General features: G+C 36.0%; 2 long non-coding RNA genes across 2 annotated transcripts; one reads left to right on the top strand and one right to left on the bottom strand.

Annotated features, from left to right (window-relative positions):
* Positions 1–12141: 12141 nt before the first annotated feature.
* LOC133816136 (uncharacterized) lies at positions 12142–12733 on the top strand. The gene is made up of 2 exons (XR_009885032.1): positions 12142–12257; positions 12358–12733. It is a non-coding gene; the product is annotated as an uncharacterized LOC133816136 (long non-coding RNA).
* On the bottom strand, positions 12706–13793 carry LOC133816135 (uncharacterized). The gene is made up of 2 exons (XR_009885031.1): positions 13304–13793; positions 12706–13214 (listed from the first exon to the last, which is right to left on the bottom strand). It is a non-coding gene; the product is annotated as an uncharacterized LOC133816135 (long non-coding RNA).
* Positions 13794–24289: the final 10496 nt, after the last annotated feature.

Here is a 24289-nt window from a genome sequence, read left to right as displayed (position 1 = left end):
GCCCCTAGGGCGACCCATGTCGTAACGTAGTACTAATTGATCGATGCACTGGAGTAAGGTTATATTATGGTCAAGGTCATTTTGGTGACGATGCACGAGCTGGTTTGTGTTACACCTAACAAGCCTAAGGTCTGCGACTGCCCTATCTTGGCTCCGAAAAGAGTATGGGTTACCTTGACCGGAAATTAATTTACATGCCAACATCGTGTCATCAGACACGAGCTGGCAGTAGTCCTTCTCACTAGGCAGAAGCCCCGCTAGGGTATCATATTGACCACCAAGGGTCACTGGTTTGGTCGTCCTTGCAAAAATGGTTGCACGATGATGCTCCAATCAGTATACACGTGAAAAATCTAAGAATAAAAAATAATAATAATTTCGCGAGCTGAGAATAGGAAGGAAACTTACGAGGACAGTTGATGTAATGGTATTCGCAATTGCGAAACCCATTTGACATGAAAAATTGGTCTTTGAAGTCATTGGGATGACTGGGCAGCTCGATGACTGAAGGCGAGTTCAGGAACCAGGTCAAGTAGTAGAACCCGTCACCTCGCCCCCTTTGGTCCAGGTTGGCTTTGAGGCAAAAGAAGTAAAGGATATCTGCCGGAGTGGGGACCTCCCACATTTGCTTCAGGAAGATATATCTCAGCCCGGCCAGTAGACGATAAGAATTTAGTGGAAGTTGAAACGGCGCCAACCTCACATAGTTGAGGAAGTCTGCGAAGTATTAGTCAAGGGGGAGGAAGGCCCCAGCCTTTAAGTGTTCATTGCTCCACGCCGCAAAATCGTCCTGGAGTGGTGCACAGCTCCGCTCCCCCTCGTAGGGAGATTGGGCGATGAGAGCCCCTGTCCCAGCCTCAATGTTATGGGACAACAGGATCTTGTTAACCCTTCCTTGGGTCATTATCTTCAAGACAATCCGTTCAACCTCGAAAAAGGCGTCAGGAGCGACCACGACCTCCTTCTCCACCACGGGCCCGAACTCAGGCAGGGGGAATCAGGGACGACCTCCTTTCCCTTGTGAGATTGCTGGGATGACGAGCTAGCTACGTTCTTCTTGGATGTGCCTTTCTTGGGTGCCATCAGCTCGCCTATCGAATAAAAATGACGGAGTTTTTAGTGGACAACGTAGAATTTTTGAACAAGAGAAATAACAAAGGCGAGAGGTCCTAACACGTGGGCTGATGCAATTTCAGCTCGTGTGATGCCACACGTTGCCTGTGCCACGCGCCTAGGATTTCCAACAGACCCCTAATATTCAAGGATCCGTGTGTCAGGTGAGTCAGGCCACTACTTTCCTTGGGAATAGGGTTTTAAAGAAAAATCGCCCAAGAAGCGTGACCCCTAAGCTACCCAGTTTTACACCCTAAAATCCTCTCATCTTCCATATCCCGAATGGGTATTTCCTAAATTTACCCAGAGATCACCCAGAAGTTACCTAGTTATTAACATCATAATCCTAGACATGTTTTAGGATCTGCTCAATACGCCTAAAATCGAAACCTATGCACCAAAGCTATTCAGGAACAACCTATTGTTGGTGACTATGAAATGTAGATTCACATGACAAAGAAAAAGTAAGAAAATTGAAACACACGAAAAACAAGAAACTTACAGTACGTTCTCCACGCGAAGTTGCAAGTAGCGTAGATGTAAGAGTCCTGGAGAAATCCTTAAGACTGGGCTTTCGAGGGGTTTTTGTGGCGAGAATATGGGGATTTATGGGATTTTAATCAAAAGAAGAAGAAGAGTTTTTGAAACTTGGAAGAGAGAAAATGAAGAAAAATTTCGAATGAAAGGTGATGAGTACTGAAAATTGCCAGCCTTATTTATACTTAAAAGGCATAAGGGAATGATGACTGTCCGATCAGGTTAATGCGAGATACGAGGGTCATAATTCGAAAGATGAAACGGTGGCAAAAAGGTAGCCAGGCCATTTAATACAATCCTCGAAACCCGAACAGACGCCAATCACGGTGTTCCACGTGTCTAGTACTCAAATGGTGGGCAGGGTCTGAATAATCGCAAAGGAATTTTAAAAGTCCCTGCCGTGAATGGCAGAAGTGACGTCATAGAACACGAGCAGGGACTTGGGGGACAAATGTACGCCCTGAAAATTAGCACATATCTTCTTAGGCAGCTCAGGTACAACTGGCTTGCAAAAGGATATAATCGATGTTCCACGTGTTCACTTTTCATCCAGGGGAATTTAGCATGATTCCCTAGACGAATAGCTAAAGCTGATGAGTCATTTAGCAACTTACCACCTGGAACCATTTGGGTAATATGGCATCAAAAGACACAAGCTGACATTACGTTAAGCTCGTGGTACGCCAGAGGTCTGACGTACCCCAGGATCTTTATAAAGTTGACCACACAATATAAATGTGCATAAAACAGACATCACGTGTCTGATTTATTCCCGAATTTCCGGATACACAATATAAACAAGCGTGATCAGACATCACATGCCTGATTTAGGCCATGCGGCCCATTATCCATTTTACCTATTGATTAGACCACACTTCAATATAAAATTTAGATATTAATCATTAATGTCACAGAGATGATGTGAAAGATCAAGAGATCACGGGATGACCCCAACACCTACCCAGAGATCATTCTCCTATAAATACCTAGACCCTGAGTACTGCAAGGGTTTGATTCTTTCTGTAATGCAAATACTCTGTAAAAATAGAAAGAGATATACATCAATAATATTGACTCGTGGACTAGGGGGATTTTAACCTCCGAACCACGTAAAATGGAACGAGTATTCTTATTATATCATTCTAAGTACCTTAAAATGTGATTATTCTCATTACGGTTTACCCTTAGGTACTAGTTCATTCCAGCTAATTTTCGTAATACATTATTGTCGAAAAATCGTGTCAACATATATGTACGAAAATGTTTATACTATTTTGCATACCTGTGTTTTACTTTAATATCGCGATGAACCTTTTGTTTTAAAGAATACATTTTGGACTCTATGTTTTATAAAATTGTTAAAAATAGTCCTCTGAATTTAGATTGAGTCGAAATATTTTCATATATAACTTCATAAATATTGATTTATGATACAAATCCTCACATTTTCTATGCGGATGACCCCGTAAATAAAGTCTGAGAGAAAAATATTGTGACAAAATTTGGATTTAGGAGATCATTTTTTAACCATTTTACAAAACAGATGGCCCAAAAATGTATGTTTTTCTAACAGAGGGTCCATCGCGGTATTAACGTAAAACACAGAGACCAAAAATGGTACAAACCCTAAATGAAATTCTCGTTTATAGTATTACCAAGTGATTAATTCACAAAATTTTTCTTTAAAAGTGGAAATAGAAAAAGTTGATTAACCCACTCTTAATCTGATCAATCAGAATCATAGTGTGCTTGATCACATTGCTCATAGAGTGTTGAAATTACATAAATGATTAAAACACAAAGTACAAAAATTTAAATGACACATAATATTTTTACATGGTTCGATTTTCTTAGTCCATGAGGTCACGGTAGATAATAAAATGATTAGTAAGAGATTCAAGATACACAATACTATCGACTTAATAAACACAAGTAGGCTGCTTATACTTTAATGCCGCAAGGTTGAGTATCCTCTTCCAACCATTGTTTCTTCTTGGCACCTTCACAATTGAAGTCCCTTCAATAATTAGGTGTTGAAATGTCTCTCCAGAAGTTTGTAGCTCGAATCCTCACGAAACAAATCTTCAATTCTTCTCTTGAACAACACTTAGAAGCAAATGCACAACATGCAATGTAGCATGCCTCACATTCAAAATCACTTTCAAGGATTCACTCTTTTTTTTTTATTAAAAATATTACAAAAAATGATAATTCCCAAAAGATTACAATTGAGTGCTCGAAAGTCCTCTCTTTAATTATAGCTATAGAAACCAACCAACTAAGGTGAGGATCTTGCACCATAAAAATTTAAGAAAATGCCTTCTAATAAAAACAAAAATTTTGGTCCGTATGTAAATACATTCTGTTTGATCACATAATCATGATGTCTGGACAAATTAACAAAGAGCCTAGTACTCGATTGAATCCATGTTCATTCCACTTTAATATTCCTTAAAATAAACGTTATTAAGGTCGAGAAGAAAATCAAAAGTATCCTTTTTGAATGAGAATAAAAAATGAATAAAACAAACATTCAATCAATTATAAAATTAAAATTAAATAATTGAATTATTTTATTTTTTTATTAGCGAGATTACACAAGAATTGAATTGTGATCTTCATAGACTAAATAATAGGAACAAGGTTTTCTTTTATGTGCATGAACCATATAAAATAATAATTGGAGAAAAATCCATTTTATTATTTAAATATTCATATAAAAATGTGTCTACATTTTATTAATCACAAAATTATACATATAATTAATAAAAAAAAACAAGTACACAAAACAAAACAAAAAATCAGATCTGATTTATTAGATTTACCAATTATGAAAAATTAAATTTAATTCATCACATATTTTGTCTAGACAAAATTGTCATATAAAAAGATGTCAATTTAGAGTTTTACAATACATTTATAACGTGATCACTTTCAATTCCAATTAAAATCTCTATCATAATCTTCACATATTAGTGGTCTTAGCACAAAATTTGGTGGATTTAGTCACTTCTGTCCAGGCTGCTAGCTAATTGGCTAACAATATATTATTATTATTTAACGCAGAATATTATAACTCCAAACTTTTTATATTGAGTTGAAAGGAGACTAATATTTATTTATTAATAATATATATTATCAAATCATTTATCCAACATATAATTTGTTACAACAAGAAATATAATTCTGAAATTTATTTTGATAATATTTTATGTATACAAAATATTCCTACCAAAAGAGTTATTTAGTTAACATATTTCTACTCTATCTATAATGCAGTAGGAAGATGCGTAATAATATCAAAGCCGACCTGGGTCAGCAGATCATGGTCCTTTTTCAATTAAGAATTGAACAACTTTACTTAATTGTATGCTTCATTAAATTTATTCGATTAATAATATATGTATATACGATTGATCAATTATATGTGATACTTCAACATGCAACAGCGTCTCCAACTGAGTTCCAAAAAATTGCTGTAATATTATATTTAACATATCTTAACTTATCTCCATTCAGAGATATAAATATTATATTATATTTGGCACAAAAAATCAATATGTAATATTTTTTTGTACAATTTTTAATACTATGCTTCAATGCACAATTATAAAAGTTGATGCAAAAATCAATCTTTCATTAATGCTTATTTGATATTTATTGAAAATTCACAAAAAAAATATAATTTTCTTTTATATTTTATTGTTGATAGTTAAAGATAATAATAAACTAATAAGATAAAAATATAGTGTTTAATACAAATACATAAAGATGATACTAAAATAATAAAAATAACATAAAAATAAATAAAAAAGGGAAATTCACAAAAACACCTAAGATTTTAAAAAAATCATAAAAAGGAATCTTGAAAAAATTACAAAAATACGGAGGGACATAATTGTAAATACAAATTTTTTTTTGTCAACAAAGTTTATAAATTTGTAATAATATATATTTTTTTGTAACTAAAGTTTGTAAACAAAATTTACAAACAAAATAGAAAATTGTAACAGATGATTACAGAACTGTTATCCGTATTTTTGTAATTGTAAAATTCAATTTTTTTCAATTTTTTTTTTAAATTTACAGTACTGTGTGTAATTTTTCCAATAAAAAAACTGTAAAATTTATGGTGATGCAAAATATTAATCATGCTATATTGTGTGCTAAATTTAACACGTCATTGGAGCAAGTATTTTCTAAAGTGAGCTATATTTTAGCAATGTATCACCAATATAGAACTTCATTAGAGATGCTCTTACAAAAAATATGACTTCAATGGTATTCTAAAAAGTATGCTAAATTTGGCACATGCTAAAAGTTGTGCTAAATTTGGCAAAAAATATAGCATGAGCCAAATTTAGCACATCAATAAATATCACTTTTTTATTTATCATATTACCACTAATTATTATAATTTAGTAGTTGACAATAAATAATCAACCATATATTATTATTACTTAATGACAAATTTCTTGGAGTACATTATTTGGATTATAAAAAAAATAATGTTTTTTTTGTATATTCTCAATAAATAATAAATGAATTGTTGATTTTTTATGTTAATTTACATTTTGTGCACTTAAGTACAATTATAAATATTGAGTCAAAAATAGCATTAACTCATTTTTTAAGCTAAATTTGACCCAAAATTTACATCTTAAAGATGATCTAAAGTAACAGTGAGATGATATTATATACATCCACTTTTAAGAGATTTCTACTATTAATCTATAAATAAATGCAACCAGATTGAATTTGAGAAATTGTATGCTACCTAATTAAGTTTCACTTCTTCCTCTCTATATTATGAGCTACGGATCACAATATAGATTCGCAACAATTAAAATAACCAAGGAGATATTCTCTTGAATTTGAGAAGAATGAACTATATAGTTGTGGAATCTGATTGTCTTGATGTTATTCAAGCAATTCATAATAAGCGTGTTGATTTATCTTTTTCAGGACGCATTGTTACAGATATTATTTTGATTTGTAATGAATTTTTTTTGTTATTGTCTAAGAAGTGCCAATGGCGCTGCCCATTCTCCGACACAATTGGCTCTTTGTTGGAGGCTCACTATGTATCGTGGCCTGATCATCCCCCCTATATTGACTTCATTATTAAAGCAATTGTCTTTCATGATATCTATTTGGCACTCCTTTTCCTTTCTTGTGTTTTTTCTCATTAGGCTTTGCTCTTGAAGGGTTTTAAAAAGGTCAAATTTCTCAAAACATAAAAATAATAATAACTGAGGAGAGGTATATTATTTTAAGAAGCAATATTTTAGCAGATACTGATACTGCTTTAATGTAATTTTGTACATATACAAAAAGTTTTATACTTAATTAAATAATTATAAATATCTATTATAATAATACTATGCACATGCTCATTTTACAAATACTCTAAATGCATACAATGATTAGGCATATATTTTAAATCATTCAAAAAAAAATTAGGGTGAACCTAAAGGCATTGTAACTCATGGTTTAGAGATGTGGTTCTCAATGTGTATGAACATGATATCATCAGATTCTTTATACTGTAGAGAAGAATGAAAGTCCGAAGGAGATATATGCTCAAGTTTAAGTTTATTTGGACTGAAATTATAAATTTTTTGTGTTGATTTTTATTGTTTTTATTGCTGGTTTTATCTTGTGTTTTACACAAATTGTGGATTTGCTACCTTTGTTTGAGCAGGTGAAGCTGGTGTGAGGTGGGGAATTTCCTCACAAGATTACTATTAGTAACTCACAATATTTTAGTACGAGTAATAACCAATGTCGTGTGACTATTGACAATTTATCAAAATTACTCAAACGTATAAGGATGTAGAAGTCTAGATCGTTAGATGAAGTTTCACATATTAGATATTAGGAAATTAGAATAACGGAGAATGTGTTAAGAATATGAAAAGCAAAAAAAATGTCGGAGAGATGTGAAATGGTGTTTAAAATTGTTCGGGCATCTATCAAATAATTTTTAGATTAAAGAAATTGTCATAGAGATATGACGTTGTAACACTTTCTTCTTTTTTTTTTCGAGGGACTTTTTAACACTTACATGTTACTAACCTTATTTTTGGTAGAGAAGAAAAGTGGGATGAAAGAAAGTATAGAAAAGAAAAATAAAAAAGAAAGAAGAAAAAAAATTAGACGTGTGGTAGAAAAGAAAAGTGGAGAGAACAATATTGAGCACTCTTCACAAAAAAATCTTTCTCGCCAAATTAGAGAAAAAGTGATAGAAATTTTTTATAAAAATACACTAGTGAGAAATTACTAAATTATTTTATAGAACAATTTTGATATTAATAATTTAAGAGTAATATATTAATTTTATAATAAATCAATTTTATTTCCTTCCTACTTACTAAACAACTATGAAAGAAATATATTTTTTCTTTTTTTCCTTCTAATTTTCTATCTCTTTTCTATTTTCTTTCCTTCATACCAAAAATAGAGTAAAATATGAGGCCCTTTTCTAAATTAAAAAAAATTAAAAAATTTATCATTATTATTATTATTTAAATGATTTATATGGGTTATAGCAATAGGTATACTAATGTTGATCCACATCAACATCCGCAGTTCTTGTATTCATTTTGCTCTTCATATGATGGCAACACTATTCAATTTCACCAACAAACTATTACCTATATATACATTTAAAAAAACATAAAAAAACACATTAATTATAAATTAATAACCTATTAGGTTATAGTAACTTGGTTACATTAGGAAAATGAAAAAGAAAAATCTAATAAGTGACAAATAAACACTACAATAAAAACCACAATTCACGTCAATGCTCCACTGATGCGAAAATGTATCAGCATCAGTTCCAAAAGTGACGCAAAAATTGGTGACGCAAATTGGCCAAGTTTTTCGCATTAGTACTGCACTGTCACAAATTTAGCATTTATGATAATACATCACTGAAGCAAATGGTATGATTTGCATCAGTGGTGCATTGTCACAGATAATTTGCGTGTGATAGTGCCAACTGACGCTAATAATATATTAAAAAAAGGGTTATTACCGGCGAAAATACCCAATGTTTACATGTTGTTCCACTTATACACCCAATCTTTATTTTTCGCGGTGAATATACTCAAACCCACATGAACTGTGTCTCCGTCACTACTTTACCCCTAACAGCGTTAAAAACGCTTACGTGGCCAATTGCGTGTACAAAACCAGACACATGTGCTTTAAAATATTAACTGCAAATCAAAAAAAAAAATTCCAACGGCTTGAAGAGGGAATGATTTCTTTATACCCACATTTCATGTAGAAAAGGCAAACCCACATTCAAAGTTTTTTCTGAAACTAATTTCTTGAGACTACAAAGATCACAGAGGACGACGACGAAGACTGAGGACGAAGAACCCCCTGCTTTTTACCATTTCGAATTGAGGAGGAGGACGAAGACTGAGGACGAAGAACCCCCTGCTTTTTACCATTTCGGATTGAGGACGACGACGAAGCAGGAGGAGGAACTGGAACAAAATGCCCATGCTTCGGACTGAGGACGAAGAACCCCCTGGATATGGTAAGCCCCTGACTGTGTTGTGCATGTACTTTTGTGGGATATTCTTTGTTTTGTTTGGGTAATGTGCTTTGTCGTATATCACATGAGTTTGTCCATTTTCCCACTAACTTTCTTTGTATTTTTTTATTATCTGATATGCTAGATCTGTGTGGGGGCCATTTTACTGTGGCAATGCACCATGGAGGAAATTTCTTCACTCCATTTGGCAACAAAAGGTATCATGGAGGTAAAGTTTCTTTTTTTGACTGGAATCACACTGATTACTTCAGTAGATATGAGTTGGATTGGATGGTGCAATGCTTAGGGTATAAATTGCCTGTGGGTTTTTTGTGGAAGCCTAAGGAGAAGCATTTGAATTTGGCTGAAATGGTAATTGGTGATAAACAAGTTATTGAAATGGTTGAAGATATGATGAGGAGAAAGTATAGACAAGTGGATATTTTTGTGGTCCAACCAGAAAGAACTTTGGAGTTGGAATGGAGTAAGGAGAAAGATGCAATTCCTTATATCCCAGAACTTTCTAAGAAGACGGTGTGCACTATAGAAGAGTTGCCTGATGATACAACTATCCCAGCAGATGTAGTGGTCAACCCATTATCAGATGATGAAGATCCTTGGTTTGATCACAATGAAATTAGATATGAGGATGGTCCTGAAGTTGTAGACATTGACTCTGTGAACTCTGAAGATGAGGACCCTTTTTTTGTTGTCAATATGCCAGAGGAATGGACACAATCTAGTTGTGTCATTGAAGACTTGCCTGATGATGCAGATGTAGTTGTCGATGTGGTTGTCAATCCAAAACTCAATTGTGCTGCAGAAGAGGCCCAAGTTGGAGAAGAGGTCGAATATGAGTATGAGTATAATGATTTTGGCCCAAGTCAAAATGATGAAGCTGATGTTGGTGAGAATATTCAGAGTGAAAGTGATGTTGGTGAAAGGGGTCTAGCGAGTCAGCATGATGAAGCTGCTGTTAATGAGAATGGGCAAAATGAAGGTGAAGCTGCTGTTAATGAGAATGGGCAAAATGAAGGTGAAGGTAATGAAGAGTCTGAATTTGTTATGGAGGAGGAGGAGTACATGCAGAATGAGGGTGAGGCTGAAGAGATGTTTGCTAATGCTAATCCTGCAACATGGTGGCATTCAGTTACAGACGGTTGTAGCCAAGCTGATCCAAATGATGATGAAGGTGCTTATGTTAGTGAGGAAGACCTACAAAGTTTGTCTAGTTCAGATGAGGATGGTAATGCCAGGAGGAGAAAAAGATCCAACAACCAATTCAATCATGCAACAAACATGGATAACTTCAGATTTAAATTAGGCATGCTTTTTGCTACCGTGGACCAATTTAGAACTGCATTGAAGGAGCATTTTATTAAGATTAACAGGGAGTATGTTTGGCTGGCCAATGACCAAAGTCGGGTAAGGGCAAAATGCAAGAGTGCAGGCTGCAATTGGGTCATTTATGCAAGAGTCCAACTGTCAGACAAGCGCTCATTTAGGGTAAATACATTGGTGGATAGGCACACGTGTGGATTGGTTTTCAACAACAAACATGCAACCTCCAATTGGCTTGCAAAGCATTATCTTGAACAGTTCAAAATAAACCCAAACTTAACTTACTCTGGTTTCATGCAGCTAACAACACGTACTCAGTTTTCAAGAACAACAAGGTCAACTTTCTACAGAGCAAAGAATTGTGCAAGAGTGATGTTAGAAGGAACTATAAGGGAACAATATGCCATACTGGAAGATTATTGCAAGCAACTGTTAGAGACAAATCCTGGGAGAACATCAATATTGAAAACCAGAATGCAGGATGGAAAGAGGTTATTTGAAAGGGTGTATATATGTCTTAAAGCTTGTAAAGATGGATTCGTCAATGGTTGTAGGCCCCTTATCTGTTTGGATGGTTGTTTTTTAAAAGGATATTGCAAAGGAATGTTATTAGCTGCAATTGGCATTGATGCAGCAAATGCCATGTTTCCAGTGGCTTATGCTGTAGTGGAGAAGGAGTACACAGGTAGCTGGACATGGTTTTTAAATTTATTGAAGGAGGATTTGAAGATTGATGAACCAGAGAGATTAACAATGATTTCAGATAGGCAAAAGGGCTTAGAAATAGCATTAAGTACTGTATTTCAAGGTTCGGAAGTGAGATTCTGTGTGAGACATATGCATGCCAATTTCAAGAAGCAATTCCCTGGACTCTTACTTAAGCAAATGATGTGGGCCGCTGCAAGGGCAACAACTAAAGTGGAATGGAAAAATAGGATGAATGAAATTAAGCAAGAGAATTTCAAGGCGTATGAATGGCTGATGAAAAAAAACCCAGAAGAATGGACCAAGTCTCATTTCAGGGAGCATGTGAAATGTGACCTTCTTATTAATAACCTCTGTGAAAGTTTCAACAATGCCATTCTTGATGCCAGAGATAAATCTATTATCACTTTGCTAGAAATATATTAGGCATTGGATGATGAGTTTGTTCTGCAATAGAAGAATGAGTGTCTCTAAGTGGGTGCATCCTGTTTCCAAAAGAATTATGGACATCATTGAGAAAAACAAGAATGTTGCTAAGCATTGTTTCCCTATGCTTGCTGGAGGTGGTAAGTTCCAGGTAAATTTATTGCAAAGCATCAATGCTCAGTCATTTGTTGTGAACTTGGAAACGAAAACATGCACATGTAGGCTATTCCAATTGTCTGGCATACCATGTGGGCATGCTTTAGCTGCTATCTGGTTTTCAAACCTAGATCCACTGGGATTCATAGATGACTACTACAAGAGGCAAGCATATGAAGAAACTTATGCGACACCAATCGAACCAATGCCTAGCCCAGATAAGTGGCCTGACACTGGTCTGAATCTGATACATCCTCCAACAGAGACAATTTTACCTGGAAGGCCTAAAAAGTCTAGAAACAAAGAGGCAAATGAACCACCACCTACTACTGCAACAAAGGCTAGGAGAGTTGGCCAAGTTAATCACTGCAGCAATTGTAAGCAAACAGGCCATTCACGAGTAACATGCAAGAATGCAACTATGGAGGTAATCTTGGTACACGGTATGCCAGACTTGTATTCATTTGCAGTTAAAATGAATGTGATTTGCTTAAATATGATGAGTTATGTTTTTGGTTTAATTACAGCCTGCAAGGCAAAAAAAGAGAGGAAGACCACCATCTCAGAATCCTACTACTGAAACTATTAAAAGGAAGGAGCGAGCTAAGAGACAGAAGCAAAGGAATGGTGGTTCCACATCTCAGACCAACTAAGAAGCTGCTCTTTAATCTTAAACCCTTTTGATGTAGAAAACTTGTTTTCTTTTTGGTGTAGTCGCCATACAATATAGGCATTACCATACTTTTGACATGTACATATTCAGTCTGACTTTATCAATATTTTGGGACATCTTGGCCATTAGGAATACTTTTGACATGTAGACATTATGCTACTTAATATGTCATATGTTTGCTCTGTAAAGTTGAAAATATTAATCAATGACAAAATATCTGGTTTGGTGCATCATTCTATTATGCTTGAAAGCAACACTAAATAAATATATTTCTCTTACATTCAATGAAGCCATGATTTTTTTTCAGGGAAGGGTCGAACACTAAATAAAATACATCATTTTTATTATGCTTGAAAGCAACACTAAATACAATAAACAGGGAAGTCGAACATTACATAATTTTTGTCAGCCAATACACAATTACAAAAAAAAAAAAAAAAACAACATCATCTTCCTCACATTTCCCTTTACCAACCAGGAACTTGCACGAACTCTTCCATCCAAACTCCCATTCATATAGCCATAATGTTGACATTGAAAAGGCTCCACACTAGGTTCAAAGCAAGACTCATATCTATCTTCATATTCATAATATTTGCCCAGATCACCATCAAACTCACGTACTCTTCTTAGCAAACCAGGTATCACCATCTTTGACCTTTCACACATAGGGGGGTCAATCCATTGGAAATAGTTACAACCCCCATTCCACTGTTCACAAATAGTTTTCTTGAATTAATTTATTTCCAAGCTAATAATATATAAAGGAAAAAGAAGACAAAAAATATAAACAGGCTCACTTTCATCCTATAGCAAGATTTGAACCGTCTCCCTGGATTATCATCGGTCCATGATGTCCTCTCCACTGTTTCTGCCCCACAATCACAATGCTTACGACAAGCTTGATATACACCTTGTGCCCTAGATCTCGACGACCTCATTTTGGCTCCACCTCGGTTTATTGATTCGCCCCAAGACACACTTGGGTCTTCCCCTTTCATCTCTTCTCTCTTCTTCTTCTTCTTCTTCTACAATGGAGATCTCTCGTGCATATGGTATTTAAGGATTTAAAGCTTTTTTTTTCAATCAATAATTAAAAACTTACCTGGGCTAAATGATGTGTCTGGTTTTGTACACGCAATTGGCCACGTAAGCGTTTTTAACGCTGTTAGGGGTAAAGTAGTGACGGAGACACAGTTCATGTGGGTTTGAGTATATTCACCGCGAAAAATAAAGATTGGGTGTATAAGTGGAACAACATGTAAACATTGGGTATTTTCGCCGGTAATAACCCTTAAAAAAATAAGAAAATTTTAAAATTTCCCAAATTCATTTAATACATAATCAAAACTGAATTTAACAAACAAAAAATAATAAGGTCTCAAAGAAAAAATCCAGATTTACTCAACCACACAACAATTTTTCATACTTAAACAACAAATATAAACTCAACAAAATACAAAACCAGATCTAAAATATGTAAAACAAAAAAAAAAGTGAAAAAGGACCTCGAGCCCCAACCCTCCATCAATGCCATTACCACAACACCTACAAATCCATAAACTTGAGCCCTTTGTCGATGCAACTGCCACCTCATCTACAAAACCCACGACCTCACAACCTGAAACCCAGATCTGAACCCCAAGACCGAGCAAATCGAGAAATATTAAAAAAAAAAGAGGAGAAAATATCATAACCTACCCATAGTCCACGTCGATCCCTCAACAACGTCTATCCTCCTCCGTCAATGACCCTGAACTGAGCCCCCTGCCTCCACCGTTGACGCCTATTATAAAGAGAGATGTGAGACGGAGACAGGCTAGGAGTGAAAGCGATAGAATGAAAGATTGAGTTAGAGAATAGAGAGCGGTTGAGATTAGGAGAAAGAGGAGGAAGATGAGAGAGATAGAGTATTAGGTATAATAATAAAATGGGCTTTGACCCATAAGGTTTTTTTTTTTTTTAATTATGGGCTATTAGTGGCTCAGTGACGCAAATGGTGTGATTTGCGCTAGTGGGGGCACTGACACAAATTATGGGGTTTGTGTTAGTGTCTCACTGATGCGGATGATGATGAATAACAATGTTAGCCTTAACATTGATACTGTTACTCCAATTTTTGTGTTGATTCCCCACTGATGCGGTTGCCTAAATGTGGTCAACAACGTTTGTCAATTTTGTTGACTTACGTATTTGACTAACTCAAAAAGGGAAAATTGTAGTAGTTAAAATATGTTGTATTACTAAATGGGCAATAGCACAAGAGCACAAAAATATCGATAATAACACAATGACAAAAACTAATTAGGTTACAAAATCAACTATATTATCTTTTACTTAACACTTGTTAAAAGTACATTGTTGCAGTTACAAGTTTTTCTTCACCATTTTCTTAGTAATCGCCGACTTTTTATCTTCTTCACCACTATGTTTGTTGTCGTTCTCTCTCATCCCTATCTCTGCACCAAGGTTTCACTCGGAGGATAAGCATAGCGTAACATTTGCTGCTTATGCGTAAAGATCGTCAAGGCAGAAGAACAAGGTAGGGCTCACGCGCAAAGGTTGTCGTTTGACTTGCAGAGGCATAGATCTTTAAAAATTGGCTTGCTGCCCTTATGGCAAATAGATTAAGTCATAAACCAGTAGTTCTTTCATTCATTTGCAGTCTCGCCATCATCTTTCTTTGCATTGTTGTCTCGCCACCATCTCTCATGTCAATCTGACCCTTAGTCTTGCCATTCCCTTCAGTTCAAGGATCGTCAACGATTCCTTAAAAAAAATGTATTACATCAATTTCCTTATCAAGAAAAGGTGAATCTCCCATGGCGGTTGTTCTCTTTGGAAGTATAGAACCTAGGTTTGTAAGGGTGAGTACAACTTTTATCACTTGTTAAGCACTTTGTTTTTCCTTGACAAAATTATTGTGCCAATATAAATGATAAAAAGCATTTTCAATAAGTGAAGGTAATAATAACAATTAGAACCTTGTGAATTTAGTTCAAGATGGTGCATGTGTTTGGTTATATTTATGCATGTATGCATCTACAATCCACAAATTGTGTTGTTTTTATTTTTTTTTATCTAGATGTTGCTGTCTCAGGAAATGAATCGTGACTAATTGATTTGAGTATGAGTAATTGAATAATGGATCTATGCCACTCGTTATATATCATGTCATCATATATCAATAATTATTTTTCTTTATCTTGAATCAATATTGTCTTTTGGCTAAGTTCGTCTATTTGAGGGAGCAAATGCCAAATTACTTTACATTTTCAAATTGAATTTCTTACACTAGAAGAAATTTAGGCTTTGTCGATGCTCTTTGTGAAAAGTGCCGGTAAAAGTATCAATTACAATCGCTTTGACATAAAACACGCTGGAGGTATTTACCGGCGACAAAAGGCACCCGTGAAGATTGCATTTACCAGTGCTCTTACTAGGGAATGTTGATGAAGATAGCCTTTACCAGCGCTAGCAAAAAGTGGAGTGAGTTGAAAAATGGTGCAGTTGGTAGGAAATTGGGCTTTGCTAGAACTTTCAAGTGCCAGTAAATCATTCCACATAATCGATGAAAATTTTGGAAGGAAAATTCCGACATGCTGAAAATCCATTGAAATGTTAGTGGGAAACTGTTGACTAGCTTTTTTGTAAACTAATAAATTAATAAAAAGCTTCAAGAAGAAGAAGATCAAACACACAGATTCTATGTTGTTCAGGCTATTAATTAGCCCTAGTTCATAAGTCAATTGTATTGAGAAGGAAGAACTTTCAATGCTCAAGTTCTCTTGGAATTCAGGCAGTGTTTTCCATACACTAAAATTTGGATCCCTTTACAAATGATACCCTAGCCCTATTTATAGGGGGCTGAGGGGATTAAGCTCATTAATGGGGCTAATTACAATAATCCCTTTCCATTATTGGATTAGTTATCTATAAATGAAAATTTCCTATACATCAAATAGGTGGGTGGGCCCCAATATATACTTGGCAAGCCCAACACGGGGAGGTCAATCCCACTGCTTTATTGGAAAAGTACCCCCTAATGTTGTCAGAATGGTGGTTTCACGTTTTCCCATGTCTTGGGACATCCTTTTTGCTATTTTTACGTAACCAAAATCACAATCCCTGCCACAACTAGAAGTCAAATAGGTGTTTGTTGTCCCAAGTGTCTCCCTGATTGACACTTGGCAATTGTTCCTCATCATGGAGGGAGGGCTATTGGTGTTTTGGTAAGTTGGTCACTACTCGAGAAGATTTATAAGCATATCTCACGACTAAGTTTTCGGGAAGTGGCTCTCTAACCATCAACCTAATATCCTCTTCGATAGTGTCAAGAATGACATACATGTATTAGGCTCCAACCTCCGAGGAAGGCTGAACGACATGATAATTAATGCCACATTGTTGTATGCTTATAATAGGGATAACATTTGGCCCCAAATTCTTCACTCGTCCTCAACAGTAGTGGAGACTTAGAGAATATACTAGTAATCTCTTTAAGAGTTTGCTCTTAGGTCGTGACCGTTGGGCGGTCCTCAGGTATTGACATCTCCGGAGATGGATGCCACATGTAGACTCCCCACTGCTTGGACTGTCAATTGATGTTGTTAAATGAAGGGTCATTTCCATACCCGAGACGTCCTTTCATCATTCAAGTATAGTCGTTACCTCAATTTTTGTTACCGCTAGATCATGCTCGATTACCTACTCGTAGGTGATCAACGGCTGGGGATCATAGGGTTTCAACCCATGTTTTGGGGTTTTGAATACAAGTACCCACCCTCTCCTTTCATTTCGTACATTCTCACGTTTTTACTTTCTCAAAAACCTCTTAGCTTCTAAGATAAACATCTCCTCAATTCTTCCATTTTCTGCAAATTTCCTTTCACCGGCGACATTCTCATCAACCCTGGATAATTGGAGGGTGTCAAATTACTTCTAGGAGAATGACACAAGATATCATCGAGTTCGCACCTGTCTACGTACATATACTTTCCATTTATCAAGTAAGTGCCTATCACCTTTTTCCTTTTATTCTTTTATCTGGTTTGGTGATTTCTGGGGTAATCAGCATGTTAGAGCTTTTCTTATATGAGAATTAGGTGGTTTAGGGTGTACTCCATTTTTTCTCTTTCTGTGCCCTTCCTGATGAAAAACTTGGCTGTAAGTGGCTTGTTCATGTTCTAACCCAAAAATTGCCTTTCTGGGTTATTTTTCAGAATTTCCCAGAATTTGGCATTTTTTGGTCATGGCTCTTAAATTTCCGATGGTGTTTCTGAGAAACGTTTCGTTGCTCTGGGTGCAACTCTTTCTAGAAAAGTTCTCCATTTTCTAGCATTGGTGGAGGTCGCTTCTAGGCTAGCAAGGCCATTAGCCGTGAATGCGCAGTCTCAGAGTGTTCACTAAAATTGATGTGCAAGTATACGTAATCGAGACAAGTAATAAAATGAAAAATAAAGATCGTTCCCACGGAAATTGATTTACTAATTACCAAAAAATTAATTTCCTATTTCTATTTGGTCAACAATAAATTGGTTTAAAAAATATTAAAATAACAAAATAGAAAAAACATAAAATAACACTATGAAAGAAAGAAAATAATTGTAAAAAATTAAAAAAATAAAGAACTAGGGATATTAATTTCATCAACTATTCACTTTATTATTTCGCTAATCAGACTTCACAATTCTTCTTCCTAAACTAATAGCGGATTAACAAAAACGATTCTTACTCTTTTTCAAGAAACAAAGAACTCAATTTACATGTGAATTTTTGTAGAACACCAAAATTATTTTTTAGTTTAATAATTTTGTGCTTTGTTTTATTTAATTGTTAAGTGTTATGAATTATTTTATTTAATTGTTTGTTAGAAATTGTGTTTATTTAATAGTTAATAGTTAATTGTTTTATTTATTAATTAATTTATTTTGTGAATAAAATGAGCTTTGATTGAATTTATCAAGGTGCATGGTAAGTAGTGATGCACTTTAGTATTTAAGTGTGTGCATGTGCGTAGTTGTATGGTGTACATGCAGTAGAAATTTTCTACACACCTTTAATTCCTTTTATTAGAATTATTTTATTAAATTAAAAAAGAAAAAAATAAAATAAAGCAGAGATTTGTTTTCCAATTTTATGTGGCAATTAGATGATGCAAATTGATGATGGCTAGATAAATTGGTATTTTCTTCTTTTAGTATAATTGAAAATCACTTTATTTAAGAAATTAGAATTAAAAAAAATTAATGGAAAATTAGAAAGAGGAAATTTACCCATTCCTATCAAGAATAGTGTGGCTAGGTTAGATTAAAAGGAAGAAAAGAAAAGAGAAGAGAGCATTATGCTCTTAGTGCCGTCGGTCTAGTGAGAGAAGGAGAGAGAGTGAGCGACTTAGAGAGAGAACGAGAAGGAGGAGAAAAAGAAAAGGAAAAAAGTTCAATCCTAGGGTATGTCTTTTTATACTTGTGGTTTCTAGACTCTAATCTTTTGATTCTTGTGTTTTGACAAGTTTTCTTTATTGTTGTTGTTGGTTTTCTTCTTCTCTTCATGTGGGTTTTGAAACCCTAGGCTTGAATAAGGGGTGGTTATAGTTTTGGGTGCTGGTCACTTTGTGTGTTCTTGATTCTACAATCAAGAGATGTAATGAATCTTTAGCCCTATTGTTATTATGTTTTCTTGGGTTATATGGATTGATGGATTTTTTTGTTTTGTTTTGATGCATGAAGGATTTGACCTAGGCGTGTGGCTTGGGTATTTAATGTGGTTTGGTTTGTGGCATTGTTCTATTGTTGGTCATGGGAAAAATCTTATTATGATTGAACTATAGAAGGGTTTTGTTTTAATTGTATGAAATAAGATTTGATGCTATGTTTTGTTGGTTTAAAAGTTCTATGTAAAAGCATGAAAGGATTTGGTTGTTTTGGCTAGGGGAGTTTCGGCCTATGGGTGATGCCTAAGCATGTTTAGTTTCACAATTTGTTTTAAGGCCAATGTACTCTTAGAAACATGATAGGTTTGTAAGATTTTTTAAATGGGTTCCTTTAAAAAAAATGTTAATAGATGCATGCTAGGGCTTAAGTGTTATCTTAATCTATTTTATGCTAATGTAACTGCAACGACCCAAAATTGCTAATAAGGCTTAAGTGCCTTGATTAGCGTATCGAGAGGGCTTAATTGGTCTATGTAACACCCTGGTTACCCCAGAACAGTTACGGTGAACGGTAAACCGAAAATTTAACTCGCTACTTGAGTTCTTTGGTTAAAAACGTGCTTCTAAGTGTTATTAATAGGCTAAGGTGGAAAACCAATCAAAAGGAAAAGATATATTTTATTCAATACATAAAACTGTTCATGGGCCCATCAAAATATTTACAAGTTATTTACAACTCAAAATGGTCATTACTGTTTAAATTTTACAACCCGCTGACCTAAGCGGCAAAAATAGGGTAAACCCCCTAGTTCCTCTGAGAACTCCTTGGTCGTGGTAGTCAAGCAGCCGCATATGTACACAGCACCACCTAAGCTCTCCACTCAAGGCTGGGTGAGCTTCTCTTTCCCTTTACCTACACCACATATCACCCATGAGCCAAAGCCCAGCAAGAAAACACAATAAGCATGAATATAATATCAACAATGATCATAATAATCATTCAGGACTTTTAGTCCAAAACAGATGAGTGACAGTCGTAAAAGTCACTAAGGTGGGTTCAACTCCCTTTAGCCATGTGACGATAGGGTCACCGGGGCTTTACAAATAAGTGATCCTTTCACTAGCTTATCAAGATAGGTGCTCGATGAACAGGTCACCAATATAACCTATCGCATGACCATAGAGTCATAACCGTGGGATTCCGCTCCCTAGCCATGTGACAAGCAGTCACCTAGGCCTTAGGCCCTGGCTCTAAGTAACTAGTCCTAGACTAGTAAAGCACTTATAAGTTTCATTGACCTTAGGGTCGGTCCAGCATTAATGCTCCTAGAGTCATTCAATGATGATATCGATTAGATCTAATCTTTTATCGGCCCTGCATTCAGGATGCTTATGCCGTTTCTGACTCTGAGGTCAGTAATATGTGACCAGTGCCATCCCTGACTAATCAGTGCCATACACAAGTAAGCAAGCTTTGCTAAGAATTTAATATGCAATCAATATCCATATTTATCAACCAACATGCCTCAACAATAATCATGCATGCCATTTACACAGGGTGCAGTTTTCTTACCTCTGGTTCAAGTGAGAATTAATATAAGAACGACCCTTGAGAACGATCTATCTTTTTGTCCCTTAGCGGTTACCTAGTCATAACCAATTATGGGATTCCATAAATAAAATGAATAATAAAATGTTCTCGGACCAAGACCTAGCCTCTGGGACATCGAATCCCACTAAACTGGGTAGTAGGATCGATCCCGAGGCCTAAGGTTTGAATCCCTAAGTCAAAAACACACTTTTGGCCAAGATGGCCTTCAAGCACCACGACCCTTCCCAAAAAAACAGAGGCAACAGCCTCAAGCTCCTGCACCCAATGACGCGGCATTGCCTCCCAGCAGCCAAAAACCCCTGTTTTCTCCCATTAAAATCTTGTTTTTCCCCCTCTTTCAATCCTTCCAAAAACTTACTCAAACATCTCCAAATCCAAAACCAAGTATTACCACAACACAATCAACATACCAACAACAAAACCCAAGCAAATTTTCTCAAAAACCTCCATGAATTCCCAACTAACCACATCCAAATCTCTTGACTAGAAACCATAAGAAAAACAGAGCAATTCTTGAAATTCATGGATAAAATCTCACCTCAAACTGGTTTTGAATCCCTTTCAATGAATGAATCAAGTTCCTAAGCTCAAACCTTTAGTTTCCTAGCTTAATTCCTCAATTTGGCTTCAAAAATTCCAAAGAAGAAAAGAGAGAAAATGATGAACGTGAGGGAGGAAGCTTGGCTCTGTTTTGTTCTATTCTTTCTACAGGTTTCTACAGCCAATAAATCATATATATCCATGCCAAATGATCTTAATGCCCCTAGGTCATTTAAAAGCTTCCAAAGTCTCCCCAAGGGAAAAATCGTCATCTTCCACTTATTTCGTTAATCATAATTAACACTCTCCAATTCTTGCTATTCTTAAATACCAAAAATTCAAATCCTTTTACCCTTTTATTTTCGGGAATGCTCTAATCACCAAAACACCCCGAGACTCACCTCGAGCCCTGAACATAAGCCTGGTATGACCAAACCGATAGTTTGTACTCAAAGATCATCTCATGCCGAATAGCTCAAACAAATCCACATTATAATGTGGCCTCAACAATATATCACAAGCATGCACCAAAATATACAAATATGCCATCACGGGCCAAATTACCAAAATACCCATGTGATGAAATGTGGACCCACATGTATGCATTTAACATCATATTATAATATAATTCACATAAACATGCATATAATCATTTAATGGCATAATTAAACAATTATGGCCCTTCTGGCATACTAATCCAGCCATTAAACTGCATTAGGGATTTTCGGGGCATTACAGTATATGTGTAATTTAATGGTTTAATGCATGATTAATGTGATTATATGACTATGTGACATGCATGTTTGTGAGTATTAGATATGCATGTGGGCCCTTTATAGCTTATAAGGGCATATTTTATATTTTGGCTTGTTGAGGGCATAAATATGATTATATGTGATAAATTGTTGAGACCACATTATTATGTGGATATATTTGCAGCATATGGCTCGAGATGATCCTAGTGAGAAGATTGGTGAAATAGTCACAGCGGTGTTTAATACCTGGCTCGGGGGAGCCTGAGGGTATTTGGAAAGAAATTTAGTGGATATTTTGGGAATTATGGATATTGAATATGTATGTGATGATTAATTGGTTACGATAGGATGAATCGGTTAATGGTAGGAACATTTGAGGAATTAGCGGGAACTGGGTGAAAGTCACCATTTTACCCCTAGGGACAACTTGAGGACTAGTTAACTTAGAAGGGAAGATTGGTCATTGTGTGTGGTTAAGGGTAAGGTCGGCCAAACTCTTTTAGCACTTTGAATATACTAGATATATGAGGAAGACCCCAATTTCATTTACTCTCGATCACACTTTCACTCTTGAAGAACTTGAAGGGGTTGAAGCTAAGCGAAGGAAAAGGGTTGTAGAACTTACGCTTGAAGCTGAGAATTAGACTTGTTTGGGCTGGGTCAAGCTAAGGAAAGGCAGCTTAAAGACAACCAGTGGATTCTGAGGAGTTTAGGTCACCAATTTAGGTAAGGTCCAACTTTAAATTACTGATTTGAGCTGAGTATTTTTGAAGCTTAAAACATGTGTTAATTCTGGATTCTTGGGTATAAGTTAATTGATGAATTGTTGGAAGTTTGAGTAGAACTTCTATGTTCTAGTATGCTTAGAATTTATGGTTTGAGTCTTGGTTTTGTCCTAGTGATTTAGTTGGAAGTGGGACTATAATGGATTTGAAACCTTGAGGTTCTTGGTTGAAAAGAAGGAGAAGAAAACCTAGATTTTCTGGGCTCAAAGGGGGCGCGCCGTGACCCAGGCCTGGGGCATCACGGTGTGTGTGGCCTTCTGGCTTTGGGAAGCTCTCTGAGATCGGGGTGAGTCGCGACCCACTAAGCCAAGTCGCGGCCCGCCTCCCCTTTGGCTTAGGTCCTTGCTCTCTAACTTGGGGGAAAGTCGCAACCCATCAAGCCAAGTCGCGACCTGCCTAGGGATTTTAGCCTTGGAATGGTTTCTAGAATTGGTAAGGCTACGAGGTTTGAACCTAGGCGCTCGGGAAAATTTCTACTATCGGGTTTAGTATTAATTGAGGTCCCGAAGGCTAGTTTTTATCTCCTAAGTGTATATTTTGATTGGAAGTTGATGATTACCCTTTGACCACTGTGATTAGATTTATTGCCAAGGCTCGAGATTGAGGATCATGCTCAGGTCCATTCCATTATCTCCGTTCAGTATTAAAGGTAAGAAAACTGCACCCTTTTGTGGTTGTGTTAAGACTGAGATTCCCTATATTTGAATACATATTTTGTATGACTGTGATAATGCCATGTGATCATGAAATAAACAACCTAAGAGAGCAGGGGCAAATAATTTGCGCATAGGACGCGGCTCGGCCACTATGATCTAGGGTCAACTAGATAACACTAGACTTGACCTAAGCGAGCCGGAGTCAGTGGATTAAACAGAGGGTGCGGCCTAAGGGCATCGACCCTAAGTATTCCATGTTGATTGAGATGAATTGTTGAATATATGTGTTTACTGTTGATAGTTTGATGCCATGGCTTGTTGAAAATCTAGTTAACTGTCTTGTGAATTAATTGATTATCATTATTGATTATGTATTATTGCTATGCTTTTCTTGTTAGGCCTTGGCCCACGGGTGTTGTGGTGCAAGTAAAGGCAAGGGTAAGTGTTATCCCCAAAAATTGGAGATCGATGACGTGGCAATAGAGGTGAAAAGTGGCAGTGCATGGTCAGTAAGAGACACATTAATAGTCAATAAATACATTGACTCCTCAGAGTTGTGATAAAATTTGGACTGGCTTGAGAAGTGTCATGACCGACCAGGCATGACCTTGTCCGACCAGTCACAACATTACTGCCCAGAAGTGGCATGCTAGAGGAGAGTGCCATGTTAGATGAAAGACATGGCATATGCTAGAGGAGAGTGCCATGTTAGACGAGAGACATGGCATGCTAGAGGAGATAGCCATGTTAGACGAGAGGAGTGCATATGTCCAGCATGCACATGTC

Source organism: Humulus lupulus, chromosome 2, assembly GCF_963169125.1.
Source record: "Humulus lupulus chromosome 2, drHumLupu1.1, whole genome shotgun sequence".
Lineage (NCBI taxonomy): Eukaryota > Viridiplantae > Streptophyta > Magnoliopsida > Rosales > Cannabaceae > Humulus > Humulus lupulus.
The sequence above is the reverse complement of the archived record's forward strand: the minus strand, read 5'-3'. Positions and strand labels throughout refer to the sequence as shown.